Source organism: Tetrao urogallus (assembly GCF_951394365.1).
Source record: "Tetrao urogallus genome assembly, chromosome: 2".
NCBI classification, from domain to species: Eukaryota; Metazoa; Chordata; class Aves; order Galliformes; family Phasianidae; genus Tetrao; species Tetrao urogallus.
In genome coordinates, this window is record NC_136814.1 from 8,508,740 (window position 1) to 8,529,689 (window position 20,950).

The window sequence follows — 20,950 nt, forward strand, 5'->3', positions numbered from 1 at the left end:
ATAGAAGGCCCTTTCCTTTCCATGTGAGCAAGACGAATTCTTGATTTATGCAGGTCACCGTAAGGCAAGCTAGGTTTCGGAGATTAGGCCTATGTTTTTGGTGTAGCAAAGCCAAAAGGCAGTAAATTTAAATACCACAAAGAAAATAGGCACTGTTCCAGCTCTCCACCAGATCCTCTTCACTGCTGCTCTTCCTTCATGAGGCACCTCAAGATGGAACAGCAGGAGAGTGGCCAAGCTCTGCAGGAAAACGCTTCTTCCCTTGCTATAAGGAAAGCAGAGAAGAGGTGGGTGTCTGACCCACAGCCACATACATGGCCAGGACTGGGGAAAGCACTTATTCCTCCTCCCAGGCTTTATGCACATGTGCACACCCATGTATTCGCAGTGAATACATACACAAAATCACCTTGTAGAACGCTTTGCCCTGAGCATTAAGCTAATGTTCTTCAACTGCACGAGAAACAACAAATTACAGCACGTGTGACAGTAGGCAGAACATGAAATGACAGAAATAGCACTGCCTCCTTTATTGTTTTCCTTAGGCTTTTATTTAAAGCATTTTATTTAAAACTTTGGAGATAAGCAGAGACTTTCTTTTTTCCAGGTCAAATACAATGAACTTGTCCTGAAAGAATGTAACCTTACTTGCCAGTTGTCCTTCAGACACACTACAGAAAGCAAAGCTTTGGGCGTGCTGGGAAGAGCAGAGACAAAAAGCAAAGCTTTAAGCCATAGCCAGCATCAATCCCACCAGCAGGCTGTAATTCCCTGCTGTCCCAGTGCCAAATGCCAAGAATTTGCTTTGCTCACCACACAGGGCTGTGCTGCTCAGCAATCCCCCATTACCTCACCGCCTTTTTCCGGGAGGTTTGGGGTTTTTTTTTGGCAATGCAAATACATGCATAGCATGACAACGCAGGTCAAGTTACTGTAACAAGCATTCGCTGTTAAAATCTTGATGCTGTATTCAATATAAATTATTCCATGCTTTAAGACAAAGATAAGTACTCAAGGTAAATAGAGACATAGCACTTCATGCAGAAGAAATAAAGAGATGCAAAAAAAATTAAAGAGCCTTAATTGTTTTCGCAGAAGTGTTCACATCCTTGGTTGCAAGTTTAGAAAACTACTTGGAGACGTACAGCAATATTTTGTTGGCAAGTAGGGGTTGGCTTTTGTGTGAAGATTTTGTTTCTTTTATAATGTTAGAGGGACAAATTCTTCAGCCAGCTCTTTTCTTTTCCCCTTCGATAAACAGAAGAGTATTTTTCCATTATTTGTATTACTATAAATGCGCAACCTTTATCACAAAATTGCACTCATTGTGAATTTCCATCTTGTTCTAAAACCTTTCCGAGCAGTCAAATGTAAAATGGAAAGAGACGAGGCTCCTCCAGCAGCAGGGGCAACAATGGGCAAACACCCTGCCTTTATTTAAGGATGATGTTACAGGCACAGCTCCTGCAGCATCAGTGAGAGAACACAAAGAAACACTTCACTAAAAGCTCCTTTCAAAGCACAGCCTTTTTTTCAAGCCTCTTGCTACTGCTAGCAAACAGATGACATACGCAGCGTGACCCTCTGAGAAGCAGTGCAGAAATGCTGCCATAGGAAACATGAGTACTGGTGTGCCTGGGGGGAGATGGGACAGGAGGGGATAACCAGTGGCCATCTCCAAGGACATACAGGTGCGTGTTAGCAGCGCCAAGGAAGTGCTCTCTGTGCCATGCACCCAGCTCAAAACGTGGAGAAAAATGAACAAATCCCATCCTTCAGCTGAGGGAAACAAAAATCCAAGCATCTCCATTTGATTCACCGAGAGTCGCATTTTCAGACAATAGTGCAAGTCTCTGGCAGCAGGAAAGAGACATGTGGTGTGGTGAGACCAGCCTGGGGAAGATCAAGCATCACACAGAGAAGTGAGAATGAAAGTCCTCTTGAAAGCAAACACATCAGTGCAACGTTTTCAAAATTTCTATTACAGAAACAGCTCTTTGCTCAACTGATATTGCCAGAATGCAGCTACACCCTTCGTGAAACACAAGCCAGCAGCACCATGGACTTGACATTTATCAGCTGGAGCACTGCGAGGCAGAGCGAAGACAGGCTTACAGACAGAGCTTTAACTGAAACCTGGCCCAGGCAAGTGCTGCATGTTCTGGCGCAGGAGGGCTGGATGGGAATGGCTGCAAACACCTCTGTATCACTCAATGTGAGACTATCCTGCCATGAAGCTGGCACCCATTCCACCACTTGATATCTGGCATGCTCCGTTCCTCGTGTTGCGTTTAGCACCGTTGTGTCACTGAATGCAATGCAGAGGCCTTCCTCCCATGGCCCTGGTGTGACATCAGCCCTGGAACAAGCTCATGACCCCACACACTGCCACTGAGGAACACTAAAGGCACAGCACTCCATGTCTTTCATGTCTTGCTATGTTCAATCAGTTCCATGTATTTGCAGTAGCTGATATTTTTTTTTTAGATCACTCTTAAGTTGTAAGTCTAATTATTGCCAATATGACTTAGCTTCCCTCTTTCAAGCTCCTTATAAAGCCATGATGAAAGAGAGTCTTTTCTGTTGAAATTCACTAGAATTACCTTCCTTAAACCCATGGTGCCTGTGGCTTTCTTTTTGAAGGAGCGGGGGAAAAAAAAATAAAAAAAAAAATTTTAAATCTTAAATCCTGAGATTAGAAACAAGCAACTTCCCTCCAAATCAAAAGACCCTTTTTTCTTCACATACTGAAAACCAGTCCTCGCCAGGCCAACATGACAAGCTATGTAAACACAGAAGAATCTGATTTTCTGCATTTCGATGCTTATGTCCTTTGCATCATCCCAGGAGAAGGCTATCCCACTCAACTGAATTTTATTTGGTGGTTTCTCCCCTTTCTCCCCAACCAGACTTCCTAGTCTGTCATCAGTTTATAGTGCTTCTTGCCTCTCGGCCCTTATATGACCCATGATACAGAAGCAAAATAATTACGGTGTTACAGTATGCTCATACAGTTAATGTTCTCATTAAGTTGTTAGTTGAGTTTACCAACCTTAACAGCCTCCAAATAAATTTTTAGCTTATTGTGATTGCTGAAATCAATGTGTGTTTCAGATCAGGAGGAAGTCATGACAGGACTGCTGGTTCCATGAGGGCCACCCACCCCATGTGGTTGCTGACCCAGGGCCATCACAGCCAGCAAACGGCAAACTTCCAGCAGAGCTCCCTGAGCCACACAAGGCAGCCAGACAGAGGCCTTTTCCCCTTTCCAAAAAATTCTCCACAAACACAAGCAAGCCTCCCCCAGCTCCGGCTCCAGAGCCTCCAGGAATCACTGAGGACTTTTTTGCCCAGTATCTGGCAGAAAATTCTCTTTATGAAGCAATGGCTTTCTGGGAAAGATGAAGAGATGGGAAAGAGGACTGAACCCTCATTCAGCTGTGGTGCTGCTATTAGGAAGCCCCTGCTGCCCACAGCAAAGTTTAAACCCAATTCTGAAGCAGTTTTGCTGCTATTGACATGGCCTTAAGGTCCAAACACAACAGATTTTGCTGTTTTTTTAGGAAATACTGTTTTGGTTTTCAGAACAAGACCATCAGAAATTGCTTCCTGAACAACTAAGAAAATAGTGAAGTTGGGACAATACTGTGCCATTTACTATTTTTACTTTCAAAGTAGAAGTAGGAAAGAGTTCCTTACCAGTGTGCTGTTGAAACAAATTCCTAAAAGAAGGGCCCACTGGTATCTCAGTGAGAATGCTTTTACACAGGCAGATTCCTACACATGTCACAAGTTGTTCTCCTTTAAGCTAAAGCAGTAAAAAAATGACAAAAAGATGTTGACAAGCAGTAAGCAAACCATTAAAGATGGATTTCTTATAAGGTAAGTAGCGTGACATTGCAGTTGGAATTATACATGTTTGTTGTTTAATCATCAAAGCAATGCAGCAGAAAGTATTTGACAAGCACATGCAGGTGATGTGGCAGTGTTTAAGATCACCATGGTACCTGACTGCAGTGCTGCCGCAGTGACAGCAACCCAGGAATCTGTAGGAGTTTCAGACAAGACAAGCTCTGAGGCTTGCTTTTGGATTCTGATTCTTTGCCTGGAAGAAAACAAGTGCCCAAAGAAAAACATTCCTTCCTGCAAGAGAAGAGATCCTGCAAACTGGCGAAGAAATATCGCGATTTCCTTTAGCACCCCGAATACCTAATGAAGACTGCTGGCTTCAAAGTCCACAGGGACAAAACAGTTCTAAGCAATTTGTACTTCCCACCTTTTAAATACAACATTTCCTAGGTTCAAGCAACCTGCAACAAGAAAAAATATGAAATATGCTAGAAGAGAAATAGAACCTTTGGCAGATTGGGTTGGAACTAGATGACAGTTACAGTCCCTTCCAACCCAAGCCACTCTATGATTCACAAATACACCCCACAACTGTATCTGCATATTGAGGCTGGCTGCTCACAATCAAGGCACATGGGACTGATCTCTCCCACATCTAAGAAGAAGTAAAGGATTTCCATTTCCCTGCACACCTATGAGGAAGGAGACAAACAAAAAGAGAAGTGTCAGGTAGGAGCTGCCACAGCAATCACCTGTGCAAGATGCACTTTCCATAATGAGCCAGCAAATGGTTAAGAGCCACACTGCCTTCTCCATGCTCAGCATAGAAATAGCCACCCCTATCCTGGTCCTATGCTGGGACCCACGCACCACATGGAAGCTAGTAATTGCACACGTGACATTTTTGATATGAAACAAAAATAAATCAACAGGAACGCAACTAATCACATGAGTAAAATAAATCTCTGCCTTTCTTTCGAATGGCTTGGATTTCCATTGAAATTACTTGATTTCTAGTCCTGCAGGAAGCTCCCTGGTTATCTCTGGAGCCTTCTCCACCCTGGAAATCTCCCTGGGTGCCAGCAGCTGCTGACTGGCTCCTAGCACACCTACATGCAGCAAGTTGCTGCCTGTGCACCAAGCTGGCAGGGGCACAGCCTCCAAAAGGGACCAGCTACTGACTGCTTAAATGCAGGCTTTCAAAAATGATGGAAGTCTGAATGCCAGGAGGTGTGTCTGTTTGTGAGCGGGTAGCCAGTGCACTGCAAGGGTGTGAAAGATTCAGAGGTGAGAAAGTAGATGAGGCAAAATGAAGAGCAAGAAAAGCCAGGACGCCCTGCTAATGCCAAATCCTCATGCAAATAAGTGCCTGCATATGAAACAAAGTGTACACAGACTTTATCAGCTTTGCAAAGTATAACATTTTCCTCCCATGAGCACACATATCTAACTACGCAGCGCATCGCCCCCTGTGCACGACACTTTAATGATGTCAGATAGCCATAATTGTAGAAGACACACATTTTCTGTTGGGGTTTTTACACTATCACTTCAATATTCAAACACACGTCCTCCCTGGAAACACGTGACAAGTCTTGCTTATCCAGAAGGATAAACTGCACACACAGAGCACTTTGCGTTGATCCAAAAAGACCAAATATCTTCCTCAGCAGCTGACTTACTGCTTTCCACCTGGCCTGTCTCTAATTAGTACCTGCCAAATCTATACAGCAAGCCTAAGAAATAAAGATGCATTTGAACAGGGGAGAACGAAACGAGAGACAAAATGAGTCTTCACAATATTAAGCAAAACAGATTTGAACATACTTGGTTTCAGCACAAGAAGTGATGTTCCATCCGCTCTGCTGACCCAACCTTCATCTCTCTCAAAAATACCATCAAGTGTCAACAGGATGCTGGGCAGGCGCTTGGCATTAACAATGCTTGTACTGTGAATTATGTTTACCACTGGGGAAAGGGGAAAAAAATAAATCTATTTCAGCATGCAACATACAGAGCTAGTCTTCTCTAAATAAATGGACCCATTTGTTCATACATGTTGATCTTCAATCCTCAGAACTTATCTTCAAATAAGTCCTCTTTGTTAGAGAGCAGAGGGCAAAAGAGGAAGACCTTTGTACAGACTGCTAACAGATGACAGATGAAGTCCAGAGGGAAGTAAAATAAGATTAAAAAAAGATTATGACCCTCCAGTTAGCTAATGTTAAATGAAACACACAAAGGCACATCCAAGGCACACACCAGTAGTTCTCTCAGTCTGGTTAATCTATCCAGCCCTTTGATGGCACCCTGCTTAAGCTGAGATTGCCACATGATCCACTAGTCCAAAGGGGAAAAACATCAGAAAGAAAGAACTGCCTCCTCACAGGCTTTACAGCCACATGGATCCCTAGTATGCAAAATCATTTGTATAGTCTGATGTCTCATTTTAATTGAGTGTTTTGCATCCTTCATGGCAAATGCAGTGCTTACAATGCAAACATGCAATGCTGCACTCTGCCCAGCCCCAGCACTGCTGCTAGTGAAACCTCCAGGGTAACAAGTCTGGGTTTTGTTCGTACCAATCCCAAGGACAAAGCTGATTCTCACTTTAAGCATCATTATGTACAAAATCATACAGCTCAAATGCACAAACCTACCTGATAAAGCTTATTAATAGAATACATTGGAGCATTAGGTGCCAAGTAATTCCTACAGGCTAATTGCTTTATAGTGTGCTCTCAGCTTGGCTTTCTAACGTGGCAGAATCATTTTCTCATTTTAGCCAAGAAAAGAGTGGCAGCACCTGTCCAGGGTGGACTTCTGGTGCAGCTGGGCAGCCTCAGTTTTCAAAATGCACCATTGTATTGCAGGTATCTTACTACACCAGTAATTGCTTTTCTCCATGGTTACCTACTTATTTAAACCATAGATTCACTTCACTGTCCAGACTGCATCCAGTATAACCAAGGTTACATTTCACTGTGTATGAAGCATTATTGCTTAGCACTTCCAAATCTGGAAAAAAAGATGTTAGGAGGAAGAGGCTGTATATTACATGCACTCACAGGGAGCACAAGTATCTAGTATCTAGGGAAACCACTTGAGATAAAAGCGCCATTTCACTTGCATTGCAACAACAGGGAAAGAAGAGAGAGGCACTAAAAGCCCTTTCCCAGGTTCTGGACAGGGAGGCATTGATGTTTTGCTCTGCTCTACCTCCAACTCAGATTTTCTTTGGCCGAAAGAATCCCAGGAATATTTTCTCTGGTGGCTCATGAATATCTTAAGTGTTCTGCCTTTATTTGCATGTAACCATTAGGTAAACTTACTTGCTCACGGGTTCTTGCATACATAGTGGCAGTCAGAGCCAGGACTTTCAGCACAGCATCTTAAATTCTTTTCAACTCAAAACACAAAAAACACTGGAATTAGAGTTGCCAGGCAACCTTAAACAACATTCTGCCCTTTGGCACATGCACTGCAATAGTCTGTGACAACCAGATCCCACTAATCCATGGCGTTTGGCATGCCAGAACTGAAACAGGGCTGCGTACTGAAGCTGTGCTCTGCCCAGGTCATTGACTGCAGAAGCTGGAAAGCATGGGGCAAGGCAGATGGGAAGCTGCAGGAAGAGAAGAAGCAAGATTTTATGGTTAAGACAGCAATACCAGGAGAACTGGGCTGTGTCTTACCAGGAAAGCCTGCTGAGCAGCATCGCACCAAACACAGTGTCACAGCTGCAGGTGTGCCATCAGAAATGTACTCTGGCTGTACTACCACGGTTGAGGCTCAGTCTGAGTGTTTTCCACTGAGTGCCAACATCAGTGGAAATCTTTGTAGTTGCATCTTCTGTCCTCAGACTGCACCTCTGAAATAGGAACTGCAATACTATCATAACTGATTTGTATTTATGGGATTTTTATGATAGTTAGATGGCTTGCCTAGGAGCCTCCCCAGTCATAAACATTATTAAAATAAAACACGAAGAAATTCATAATTTTGTATTCAAAGTACACTGAAAAAAAAAGTTCAACAATAAGAAGGAACAAATGAAGACAACAAGCTACTTAACAGCACCCTTTCAACAAGCCCCTTATTATTCTGGGCAGCGAATGAAACGGTGACAGTGTGGGAATGAAAACAAACACAACCACAGCCAAGCAAAGGGCTTTGTGGGAGCATGCAGAGGAACTGCATTCAAACTGGGTAGCCAGATGAGAAAAGCAGTGAGACGACAAGGGAAAAGCACTACTGACAGCTCCTCACCTGAATGTGAAAGCCCTGTCTTGCAGTGGGTAGGGGAGGAAGAGCTGCTGGACAGTACATCCCCTTGGGATTTGCAGGTATAAGTGCTTGCAACGCTCAGCCCTCCAACCCAAGGGCTCTGCAAGGATATGGGTCAGCATCATCTGCTGGGACTGCTAGTGGGAGCTGCAGGGAGTACACAAGAAGGGTCTGAAAAGATGAAGTTGTATCACAGTCCTGGAGCACAGCACCATTCTCCTGCTCTCCACGTGATTTGAGTTGCAGCCTCTTGCACAGCAAGCTGCCACTGCAGAGAGATTAGCTCACCTTCAGCTGCAGAAGTGCTCTTCCAGTATGCAGTGACTAAGAAAAGCAGTGTCTAAAGCTTTCCCTTTAACCCCCAGAGACAGAAGCTCAGTCTTTGAAACAGATCTGTTTGTCCACTGCAGCCCAAACACTCATCCTTAGCTGAAGGCACTGTCTGCCTGCTATCTGCTCTTCTCTGGCATCTACCAAGTTTAACTTAAGGCGTTTGCAGAGCAAAGTGCTATGACAGAAAGCAGCTAGGTCACACACTACATTCAGACAATTATAGTGTTTCAGCACACCTGGGTTACTGCTTACCAGCACCATAACTGTCACACAGTGTTTGGCATGCTTAAACTTGTAAGTACCTCTGCTCTGGTTCTGGAAGTCCAAGTTTGTTTAGTACGGCTTAAGAAAAACACCCATCTATTCAAAGAGGTTTTCTTTATCCTTTCATTCATATCTTGCATTAATTTTACCCCAGGAATTACAAGTTAAACCAAACCCAGATTGCTGTCACCCAGCAGACAGAGATTAATGACATTGACTCAAGCACTTCCCCCAGGGTTAAGCAGGAGCTGCACCTCTCTTCTGCTTCCTAGAAAGAAGGCTGGGAAACCAGCCTGCCCATCTGGCCCAAGATGCACTAAGCAACCGGGTTCTGCCCACAGTGTTCATCTGAGAAGGGTGGTTGTGAACCACCATTCATCATTATCCAGTTCAAAGGGTAGCATTTACCTCACCAAACATCAGGCTCTACAGCTAAGGCAGTAATATTTGCTTTCTTCTGGAGTCCATGAAGACACATGTTCTTTGTACAAGGGAGTGGTTCAACATAGAAAGCCGAAGTGACCCAGGATTCAGCTGTACATTTCAGTACACATGGAAGGCTGCTGGATTCAATCAGCATCTTCTGCTACTGTGGAAAGAAGTAGTAAGGAAAGCACCAGAAGACACTGTTGCACCAGTGCCTGCACCACCAGTAAGACAACAGCTCTGCTTCAAGTCCTCACAGCAGCAGGTAACACAAAAGCCAATTCTGTCAAGCATCATGTTTGTTCTCATTGGATAACAAAGATATTTGAAGGCAGAAACAGGTTCCAGCCTAATTAGGTTGGACTGGGCTTCAGCTTTTTCCCAGGCAGTCATACTTTACAGCAGCCTGTAACCATCATGGTGATATTTAGTGGAAATGTAAGCGCTCCATTTCCATAAAAGCAGGCAGCTTAAAATTAGCTGCAGGTAATTCAGAATGACTGCCTAGAGCAGAAATGTAATTTTCTGAAAGAGGCTATCGGTTTGAGCACGATGCGCTGCTCTCATGCTGTCACACTTCATTACTTCAGACCAGGTAGGCCAGGAAGCCAGGCTGGTGTAACTCAACCATTAGAGACCCTCCCCAATGTTGACTCTTTTTAATATGTTGCCTTCCAGGCTGAACACTTAAAAAAAAAAAAAAAAAAAAAAAAAAGCTATTATCAAACTAATTTTCTCAAGTCCTGTGGCATACTTAACAATTAAATTCAGCTTTTTCTTTTTCCTTAATAATAGCACTTAACGAACAGCTCCATTTCTGAGAGCGATCCAATAGAAATGAAATCAAATGACTTGAAGTTTACTGCCTGTAAGCATTCAAATATCACTTCACAGGCTTAAAGAAATACTTATTCCAGCAGTCTGGCACATTCAGTGAAGGTTCAGAAGCTGTCAGAGAATTTACTGTAATTTCAGTAGCAATTTGTCAATATCTCAGTTGAATAGGTCAGTGCAAGATACTGGGAGGGAACATCACTGATTTACACTGCCATACCTAAGCACAAGGAAAATTTGTTTTTTCCATCCCATATCTGCCTACCAAGATCCACCTAACATTGTTAGGCACCCAATTACAATGTGATAAACTTCACTAACTTCTTCCTGGTGCCATTTATTGCAATTAAATCACTGGAAATGTGAGCAGGGACACAAGGAGGATTAGAATTCAATTCATAGGCTCTCTGATTGGACAGGGTGAGGTGCATTTCTGTCATTTAAACAAGGTGACTGAAATCCTGAAAAAGTTGCATCATTTGTAGGGAATGTATTTCAAGCATTTATTAACCAAATTATGCAAATGTAATTTAAATTATGCTTTTCTTGTCTTATTAACATATTAATGAATATACATCAGTGAGTTGAACTAAAAAGATATCACAGATTTGCATGTTTGATTATCACTGTAGAGTTTTACAAGCAACAATTTGAAAGAAGGACAAAAAAAGAAGTTGTGTCAGTGTCTATGCAAAATCAAAGCTTAGAGAGCTTTCTTAATCAACAACTTGGTTTGTGTCTTTCGTAAGTTAAAATCAGAATCTCCTTCTAATTGAAGAGGAGTTGGCTTTGGAATGATGCTCAAAGTAGTCATTCTCTGAACATCTAAAGCAGTAAGCAGGACAGTGTTTTAACCAAAACCACTCCAAGGATCTCCTTTTTTCTTTCAGAGAAAACAGGCAAAGTTGCACTTCAACACATTGCTCCAAAGGTATTTTCAAAACAAGCAAAAAGGAGAAGAGGCACACAAGGAAACAACGAACTCTATTTTGTTGATGAAATCTTCAACAGTGATCAACTTGTAACAGCAAATATAAAGAAAGTATTTGTTAAAGCTTGGCTAAGTCAAGACCCACAGGGCTGCTGAGCTCTCCTCCTTGCTGCTTCTGTACTTTCAGTATCAGTTCATGCAACTCAGTCAAACCAGCAGGCTCAGCTCACCTTATCTCCCACCAAACAGTACAGTAAACAACTGGAGAACAGGACAAACATTTCAGTCCTATTTAGTATTAATGACTTCTGTGAATATAACAAAGAAATCGAGAAACAAAATAAACCAACACTGCTGCCTGAAATACCAAGATTCCATTCTTACTGCAATGTTATGAGATTGCCATTTGAAATGATTTCCAAACCAGATACCTGTCCCACACTTCTCCAGATTCAGTCTACGATACTGAGCTCACATTCACATATTCATCTTCTGTTAGATATGTGCACACCTTAAGAAAGGCTGTCACTTCCAAGAGGCTATCCTAAGCGCTCAGAGAAGTTGCTTTATTTCTCACATTCAAGAGAGTGCTAGCAAGTATTTTAAATGGGTGATCCTTTGAACGTATGTGACCATAAGAGCATTTTTCAGTGGCATAGCCAAGTTCTCAATTTCTTCAGCTCAATTTTGCTGTAATTTTCATCTCAGCAAATTGACCCAGACTAAAAATAACTTGGGAAAAAATTAAAAAGATAGGGTGAGTATCTCATTTGAGATTGACTCACTTTCAGCTCTGCAAATGCATAACTAGTGGATAGCACTGTAGTGAGAACAAGTCACAAATGTCAGGAGAACTAAGTCCATAATGCTGCAGGGAAAAAAAAAACACAACACATCTGACCTGCAACTTCCAGCTGAGATTTATATATGATTTTCACTGCAGTTCTATTTACTGGCTTCCTCTTGATCAATGTTAGCAAAGTGAAGCAGACTGTGTACTAAGAAGCACCTGTAAGATGAATCCATTTAAGACACGCATACAAATGAGGTAAGTCCACCTGCAAACACAGATGAAATGTTGGAGCTTTTTCAGTGCAAACACCCACCTGTCATCTGCTGAAAACCTAACCTATACAGCACAGAAGTCAGTGTCTGCAAGAAGAGCCTTCCTTCCTACAGTTTCAGTTCACTCCCTTGGAGTGGGGCATAAGCTTCTCTTTTTTTTTTTAATTTTTAATTTTTTTTTTTTTTTCCAGCAATTAGAATTGCATAGGTACTGCCAGGATGAGCAACTGATAGCAGTAACAACACCTGCAGAAGGAATGAGAGTTTACTTTTATACATATTCTGCACTTATTTACCAAGAATTTCATATGTTCACTAACTGCACTGCTGTACAGGGCGCTCTTAACACCTTAGCCTCAATGCTTGGGTACTTGTTGGTATATAAGTCTGTCCTTGCCCTTGACTTATCAAGTCCAGCGGCTGCAACTCAAATCCTTCAGCTAGCACCGTGGTAATGAGAAAGCTAACTGGGGGGAAAAGAATATGATTTTTTCTCTAGTTTTAATTGGGACAAGACAGATGACTCTAGAAGGAGAGAAAGCCACAGCTTGCTACAAATTAGAAGATAAATACCTCCTTGATAAAAAGATTACCCTGGGAACTGCCTACAAACCACATACTCCTGCTGCCCATGCCTTATGCTGCCCAATTTATTAACAGAAGTCTCTCACCACATGGGAACTCAATTTGTGAAAAAAGGTGAAAAAAGATAAGCTGCTGGCAAATACCATACAAGCTGCTCAAAAGGAATGACACAGCTTCACTCTTCCTTCAAAAACTAAAAGATGCAGAGAAGTTCAGCAAGTTAAATCGAACAGTTGGCAGCAATTTCGCTTTGCTATTGCACATTTTGGTTTTGCACCAATTCTCACACAGCCCAAGCTTTTTAAAGAGGACATATATATATATGCACATATGTAAAACAGAATAAAAAAGAATTCAAAGGGTTAAGCAGCAAAGAAGGGTGTGAATTACAAGTATTTCCGCATCAATTACCAGCTTTCCAATTTTCTATCTTCTGGTATTTTCTTCTGCAGCAGCTCTTCTTATTAAAATAAACTCATAAGAATCCTTTGTTATTTACAGTCCTGTATGCAAATATTCTGGGATCTCAAGAGAGATCACAACAAACCTGGAGGGATCTCCAAAGAGCTTTACAGTGGCAACGTGGCACACTGTCAAGAGTGGGAGGGCTGGCCAACTGGCAAACAATTCTAAATGTGCTTGGCCATGCAAGGCCTGTAAAAACAAGACACTTTGTCAGCCAGTGCAGTGAGCACTTACATTCATTACAACTCCCTTTTTTGCTGAGTTTTCTAAGAACAAATTACTTGCTGCTGCTGACATCCAACCGCTCTGAAGAGTGCAGATGGCCAGCAATGCCAAAGCCAAGGCTAAAACAAAGAAGCCAGTTGCTCTGCTGTATAAAGGCTATCCTGCAAAGAAACTCTAACTCCTTCCCGCCTTTTTCTTTTGAGGATTAGGAAAAACTTTTGACTTTTATTAAAAACAGACTAGTGGAGATTACAAGTTTTGGTTCTTCAACCACGATTCCCTTCACAAAACAGAACACATTCACACCAAAAATCGTGTGCTGCTTGTTTCACAAAAGGTGCATAGTGCCAAACCTAACGACTACCCCCATACTGCCCCTTGGGAGGCCTTAGACCAACAAATGCACCCTGGGTGCACAACAGGTGGCAACACAGCAGCTGATGGGCACCATCTTTGCACAGTAAAGCTCCTCAACTTCTACTAATCTTCAAGGAGCTTCTACTACATACATTACAAACCCATCCTTCTAAGTTTTATTTGAAGTTTGGTCTCCAATAAAGCCTTGCTCAGCTGAAACAAAGCTGAATCTCTAGCTGGCTGCTAAACATGGGACCTGCAGAATTGCACTCCACCTTGCAGCAGTGCCCCAGGCCAGGGAGAAGCTCTGAGTGGCTTCATTGGTCACACAGCCACATGGTGCCAACCTTCATGCAGCACTTCATGCTTTGATTTGTGCATCTGCCGTCAGTCTCTATACAGCCCTCTCAGCCTGCTGAAAACTGAACTCCACATCACCTGACCTAGAAGTTGAAGCAGTCAGACTGAACCAGAGCATGCTGTACAAAATCAACTGAAACACTCTCTGGTTCAAACTTCTACATGAGGCTAGTAAACAGAAAGGGAACAAAAATTCATGCAGTGACTGGATTAAACCAAGAGCAGCAAAACATCCAGTTCCACCCCAGAGACTGTAGACAGAATGCTGGGGTCAGTCAGAGCAGAGACCCTGATGGCACGTCTGACTGCAGGGACTTTATCCAACTTCACAGGTGACCTTAATACAGTTTTAAGAAGGTAAAGAATTTCAAGACTCCGGGACTGAACTGGAAGGATGGATTTGTATGTAGCAGTAGTTGAAATATGAAATAGGTATATTAGAAATACCACAATTTCTCTTGCTAATACCAAGCCTGGGCCACACTTAGCCCATATGATTGATTCCTGGCTTACTAAAAAAGCATTTGGGCAGTTATTTAACTAATATCTCAGTTTAATGCTCTTATCTCCGTAACATATTACACTGAAAAATCCCAACATCCACAAATAAAGTTCTGTTCTCTTTCATCAAATTTCACTTGCTTTTAAGAGGAGGTGACAGAAATTGAATTGATGAAGCAGTGGACTGCAGAGAGTACCATGCAGAGGATTAAGGAAATAATCAAGTTAAGTAAGCCAACTGTGCTCCAGTTTTCTCCTGTGCCGAGTGACCCATTGCCCTTTATGGTTTTTATTTGCTTTTCTCTGTACTGTGTTATGTAACTGTTCCCTCCAGCTCATGAATTTCCAAGGTGAACAAAAGCTCAAGTGATTACATTTGTCCTGGTGGCAAAAGGTGATTTCTTCATTTACTGGGTTTTGTATTTTTAATCACATAAAAAAGCCTGTTGCAGTTAAGTCTGTCGATTCAGACTCTGCACTTCCCACTTCTGGCAGGCACAAAGGTTCCAATAACGTTCATATCTACAAAGATTAAAACAGAAAGAGGCTGGAAAGAAGAAATGGTTTGGTGGTTGCTCTTCCTTCCCTTTTGCAGGTCACACTGCCCTTATTCTGCAGTGATGGAGTCTAGAGCTGTTTTTTACCTCAAGAAGCGTCTCCTCACCCACACTGCTGTCCTACAAAAGGAGGGCTGTCTTACCAGAATGTATTCTACTGCAAGGACTGCAAGTCCACCATCTGAAGTTATTTTCACCAATAGTTATGAAGCAGCCTGACCTGAAGCACTTACACCTCAAATCCAGGGACAAGAGCCAAGGCAGACACAGTGCCTGACCTGTCAGACTCACCTCTGTGCCAGAGAACACCATGAATCAGATCTTCCAGAAAGCTACACTAAGGCACAGGGAAGACAGGAAGGTGACATGAGATAACCAGCATGGCTTCATCAGGAGAAAGTCCTGCCTGACCAATCTTGTCACTTTATGATGGTGTAACTGCATCAATGGACAAGGGAAGAGCTACTGATGTCATCTATCTGCACTTCAGTAAGGCCTTTGACATGGTCCCGCATAACATTCTCTCTCCAAATAGAAAAATATGGATTTGATGGGTGGACTGTTCAGTGAAAAAGGAACTGATTGCAAGATTGTACCCAGAGAGTGGTGATCAATGGCCCAATGTCCAGACGGAGATTAGTGACAAGTGATGTTCCTCAGGGGTCAGTATCAGTGCTCTTGCATCATAAATGACATGGACAGTGGGGTTGAGTGCACTCTCAGCAAGTCTGTGGTGACACCAAGCTACATGGTGCAGTTAACACACCCAAGGGACAGGATACCATTAAGACAGACCTAGACAGACTGCGGCAGTGGGCCCAGATGAACCCTGCGAGGTTAAATAAAACCAAGCGCAAGGTCTTACAATTGGGTCAGACCAATCCTCAGTATCAGTACAAACTAGGGGATATAAGGATAGAGCACAGCCCTGCCAAAAAGAACTTGGGGATACTGGTGGATGGCATATGGACATGAATCAGCAATGTTACTCCTGCAGTCCAGAAAGCCAACTGTACCCTGGGCTGCATCCAAAGCAGCATGGCAAGCTGGGCAACTGAGGTGATCCTGCCCCTCTATTCTGCAAGGTGAGACCTCATCTGGAGTAATGCATCCAGATGTGGAGTTCTCAGTACAGAAAAGATGTGGACCTGTTTGAACATGTCCAGAAGAGGGCTGCAAAAATGATCCTAGGGATGGAACACCTCCCCCTCTACGAGGACTGGCTGAGAGCTGGGGCTGTGCAGCCTGGAGAAGAGAAGGCTCCGGGGAGACCTGAGGGCGGCCTTTCAGTATCTAAAGGGAGGCTGTAAGAAGCAAGGGGACAGACACTTCAGCAGAGTCTATTGTGACAGGACAAGGGGAAATGGATTCAAACTAGAAGAGGGGACATTAAGTTGGCTATAAGAAGATTTTTATACTACTGGCGAAAGCTGCCCAGAGAGCTGGTGGATGCTCATCCTTGAAAACATCCACTGTCAGGCTGGACAGGGCTCTGAGGTGTCCCTGTTCATTGCAAGGCAACTGGACTAGATTGCCTTTATAGGTCCTCTCCAACTCAAAAGATTCTATGATGCTATGAAGCTAAATAGCAGGATTTTGGTTACACTGTGAAAGCATATTCAGTTTTAATATTTGCAAATGTGTGCGAAATCAGCTCATCATATGCCTGTTGGACAGCTGATGGAAGTTTTCATCGAAACTTCTGTAGAATATACATAATTAACAAGTCAGAAATGACACCAAAACAATTTCATTCTTCCTCAAAACAGCAAAAGTAGTAAAGATTCAGTCATACAAACTAAAAGTCACTCAAATTCCAGGCTTCAGAGTATAATCTTTTGACCTTCAGAATTCTAATCGCATTTCACTTTCCACGTACAGCACATGACATGGTCATTACAGGTTCTCTAATTTACTCTGAGTTATCAGGATCTGGACCCAGCCACAAGCAGACACCGTGATGTGACAAACCTCAGGTAAGCCACAAGCTGACAGTTCTTAACTTTTCAGCACCTCACAAACACTTGTACTGGTAAAGGGTTAGTTATCTGTTAAGTCTGTTTATCAGAAAATACTTATCTCACTAGTGAGAATTATCATTAGATCTTCTATTCATCAAAATCTGTTATTAACGTTTGTCTGTTTTGTATGAGGATTATATGCTTGTTTTATATGAGGATTTCAGTCTTCAGAAAAACGATATGGCATGTGAGGCTGCTCTTTACCATTAATTTTGAATGAAATTATTCTGATTTCATAGTATGCTGCAGCATTTAGTATTTGCTCTGTGGTAGTAATCGCTATCAGTACTCACATTAACTACGTTTTATGATACCTGTGTCAGGTGGATAAAAGCATTTTAAAACCTGAAAAGAAGAACTATACAATGCTTTGGGGAAAAGGAGAAGTTTTGCAAATCCCCAAGTCAGTATTTGAGATGAAATTATTGATGAAGTATTGACAAAAAAGGCCATAATCCTGATGCTGTTTCCTTAAGTCTTTATAGAAAGAATCCTGCAGTAGAATTCCTGATTTCATGCGAAGGGAAGCACAGAAAATACTCTGTAGAGCTCATGATTGTCAGGAAAGCATCAGCAGAGCAGTTCCAGCATCTGCTACACATCATCTGAGTCAGTGCCAGCCCTGCTGAGCCGCACGGGTAAGCGACACATGACATCATGAGTGACAGTTTCTGGGTAAAATATTCCAGATCATTTCCAATTGCACACAGCCAACAAAAAAAGTCTGCCAGCAAGTCAGGCTAGCAGGAGGGAGACAAGAAAAAGAACGTGACAAAGCTTGTAGAAAAAGTTTCAATATCTCTTACTACCACAGTGTGGTATATCAGTGTGTTTCTTTTTTTCCTCTTAATATTGACAAGGTCAGATATAAATCTGTAACTGGAAAAAGAGCTTCCTGATGGGAAAGACATGAGGAGAGTGGCTCTCCTCGTTCACCACTCCAGCCCTCCCCACACATATGCATCCTGCTGAAATTTCACACACAAAAACACTCAGAGAACAAGACTGAAAGGACACAAAGTGGGCAGGGAGATATAGATGGTTTTAAAAGTAAACAAGGTACAGAAGACTGGAACCATTCTGAAAAAAGAAAACAAAACAGATGGGCTGTTAAAAAGAAAGAATGGAATGGACTGGCATCAACGAGCATAGAATATCACTTATTGTTAATGCAAAATGAAAGCTAAAGTGCAACTACTTAAGGCTTCTCTTAGTCATATTGTCAAAGAAGAAAGGCTTTTAAGGCAGAGCAATCATCATGGCTAGCTTGTTCATCTCCTTTAACCGGGATGTACAATGCATACACCAGCAGCATCAAGGAGACTTTAAATGTCACTGTAAAATATTTACTGGAGAAGTGTTTTAAAAGCACTAAGAGTTTTTAAAAGGGGCTCATTCTTCTAAAGGATGGCAAAAATTAATTCATTCAAGTTGTAATGAACTCTCAAAACCAGAAACATCTTTGCTCCATTAGAAAACATAATATTGAACATACTTCACTCAGAGGGTGGTGATGCACTGGAACAGGCTGCCCAAGGAGGTTGTGGATGCCCCATCCCTGGATGTGGCTCTGGGCAGCCTGGTCTGGTGACCCTGCACATGGCGGGGGGGTTGAAACTAGATGATCTTTACGAACCTTTTCAACCCAGGCCATTCTATGATACCACACATAAACTTGGCCTATTTATGAACCAGATACTTGAAATTCCCCTTTTCTAGCCATATTAAGCCTTGCATATAAACTCTTCCTTCCCATCATAGAAGAATTGATCAATGACAATTCAGAGGTGTAAGAAAGTGGTTACGTAAGTGGGACCTAAGCCCAATCCAGACAGAGACACTGAGAAGAATCAGAGCGACTTCAAACGCTGGGAAGGCATAGCTCCTACAGAGGATTTCTTTGCTTCTGTTGTAACATAAAATATTCATGTTAATTCGCTGCACATCACTGCAGTTGTATACTCCCCTGCTTTCAAACATCCAAAGGAAAACTGCCTATTCTCTTGAAACAGTCAGCTTTCTTCTATGGATTCATATCTTCACTATTCACCAAATCAAATCTATGACTGACAGTTTTTACCTTTCAGAAATGCCACTCTCTCTGTTTCAGAAAGATATTAGCATATGTACTTTTGATGTGCTACAAAACTGGCTTTTTAGAACTGATATAAGTGTGCTAACGATCTAGTAAAAATACATAAAAAGGCTATAAAGGCTGATGAAGAGTTTCAAGTTGATGGGCTGGATCCAGCATGCAAGAACAACCTGCTCATCCTCCAATAGCAGTCTCTGCTTCCACCTTCCCAGGAGTCCCCAGATACGTGGGGGAGAGGCTGAGAGCTGGATGAAGCAATCTCACAAGCTGATTACTACTGTTTGGTCCCAAAGGTCCTACAACTCCCCTGCCCCAGCCCATCATACAAGGGTGCATTCTTCTGAAAGCTTTTCAGCTGGGAACTGATTTAATCCAAAGCTGAAGACTATGTGAGACAGCAGCTTCTTAAACATAAGTTTTGACTCAAGTGGTGATAACAGTAATTATCCCACAATTATTTCTGTAAATACAGTCTCTTAATACCCTTTTTGCACCCGACATCAGGCTTGCTGACAGCTCACTGCTGCACTGTCCTCAGCAAAGATGTTACCCATTACATCCCCTCCTTGGTACATTTGAAATGACACCACGCTGCTAAATTAGTTCATTCTGGTTTTGCTGCAGTGTTCTTTGCTACAAGAAATGACTGGCTCGGAAGTATCTATTCTTGATTCATCTTCACATCCCCTTTATCTCTCTGCACAGGGTGAGACAATTACAAATGTACTTACTGATTGATGTTACTGTAAAAATACATTACTGGGGAAAAACAGCTTCTGAATAGGAGTCTCTAACTGCATAAGTCCCTTATGAAATACAGTGATGGTTCTGAGTTGAGTGGAGTTTTTTGTTTGTTTTTAAACAACACAGGTATTCTGAGTTTGCTCATTAATTAATTCTGATGTACTTACTATAATCTTTTTTTCCTCTTCCATTGGAATGGAGGGCAAAAAAAATAAAGGGAAGAAAAGCTGACTAAAGAAGTACCTTCAACAATACATACTGCCTTACTTGTACTTTCATTCTAGCCTTGGTAGGGTCAGACAGTTCCAGTAAAACCAGTGAGTCTGCACAGGTACAGTCCACATCCTGTAAGCTACCAAAATATTACAAAGCCCAAAGGAAACTCACTCGGTGTTAACTGTGAGCATCAAAACCCAAGAATGCTCACAGTATGGATTGCACTAGCTACTGGTAAGAAGTGAGTTTTAAGATTCACTAATGCCCTGCAAAGGAAAAATATAGCAAACTGAAAAATACAGGAATCTGCCTACAGGAATCTGTCTACAGGATCTGCCAGAAAAAGAAATTTGAAAAGGGGAAGCCATGCCTTCAGATGTTGGTTACAAAGATGAAAAAGAAATGCAGAGTTCAACACTGATGGAGCAACATATCTTTTTCCGGCAGTTAAGACCAGATCATATAATACAACCAGTAATAAAGATCTACTTGTTAGATGAAAATGGGCAGCAAGTAAAATAAAGGGGAGTCTTCCCCCTCCCTTGTCCTAAAATGTGAAGATGCTCAATCATTTTTGGCATGTGAATCTTACTCCTTTTCAGCTTCCACTTGGCAGGCATTATCCAATTTTAGTTGGATATTATTATTTGATTAGTTTTGTTGTTTGTTTTTAAAGAATTACCAACTGACTTTGACTTTGCAGCACGTGGAATACAATTTTATTAATCATAAATTTAAATACAAATTTAATATAATTGCTAACATGATTAATTTTACATTTGACTTTTGTGTTCTCATATTTTCCAAGCTGAAAGTAAGGAGAGCTCTAAGCATA

At 42.0% G+C, this 20,950-nt stretch overlaps 1 protein-coding gene across 1 annotated transcript in view; it reads right to left on the reverse strand.

The window, feature by feature from the left end:
- Nucleotides 1-20,950, reverse strand: part of COMMD1 (copper metabolism domain containing 1) — a gene marked incomplete at both ends in the record, with an annotated part of 66,913 nt that overhangs the window by 26,509 nt on the left and 19,454 nt on the right. The window lies entirely within an intron of this gene.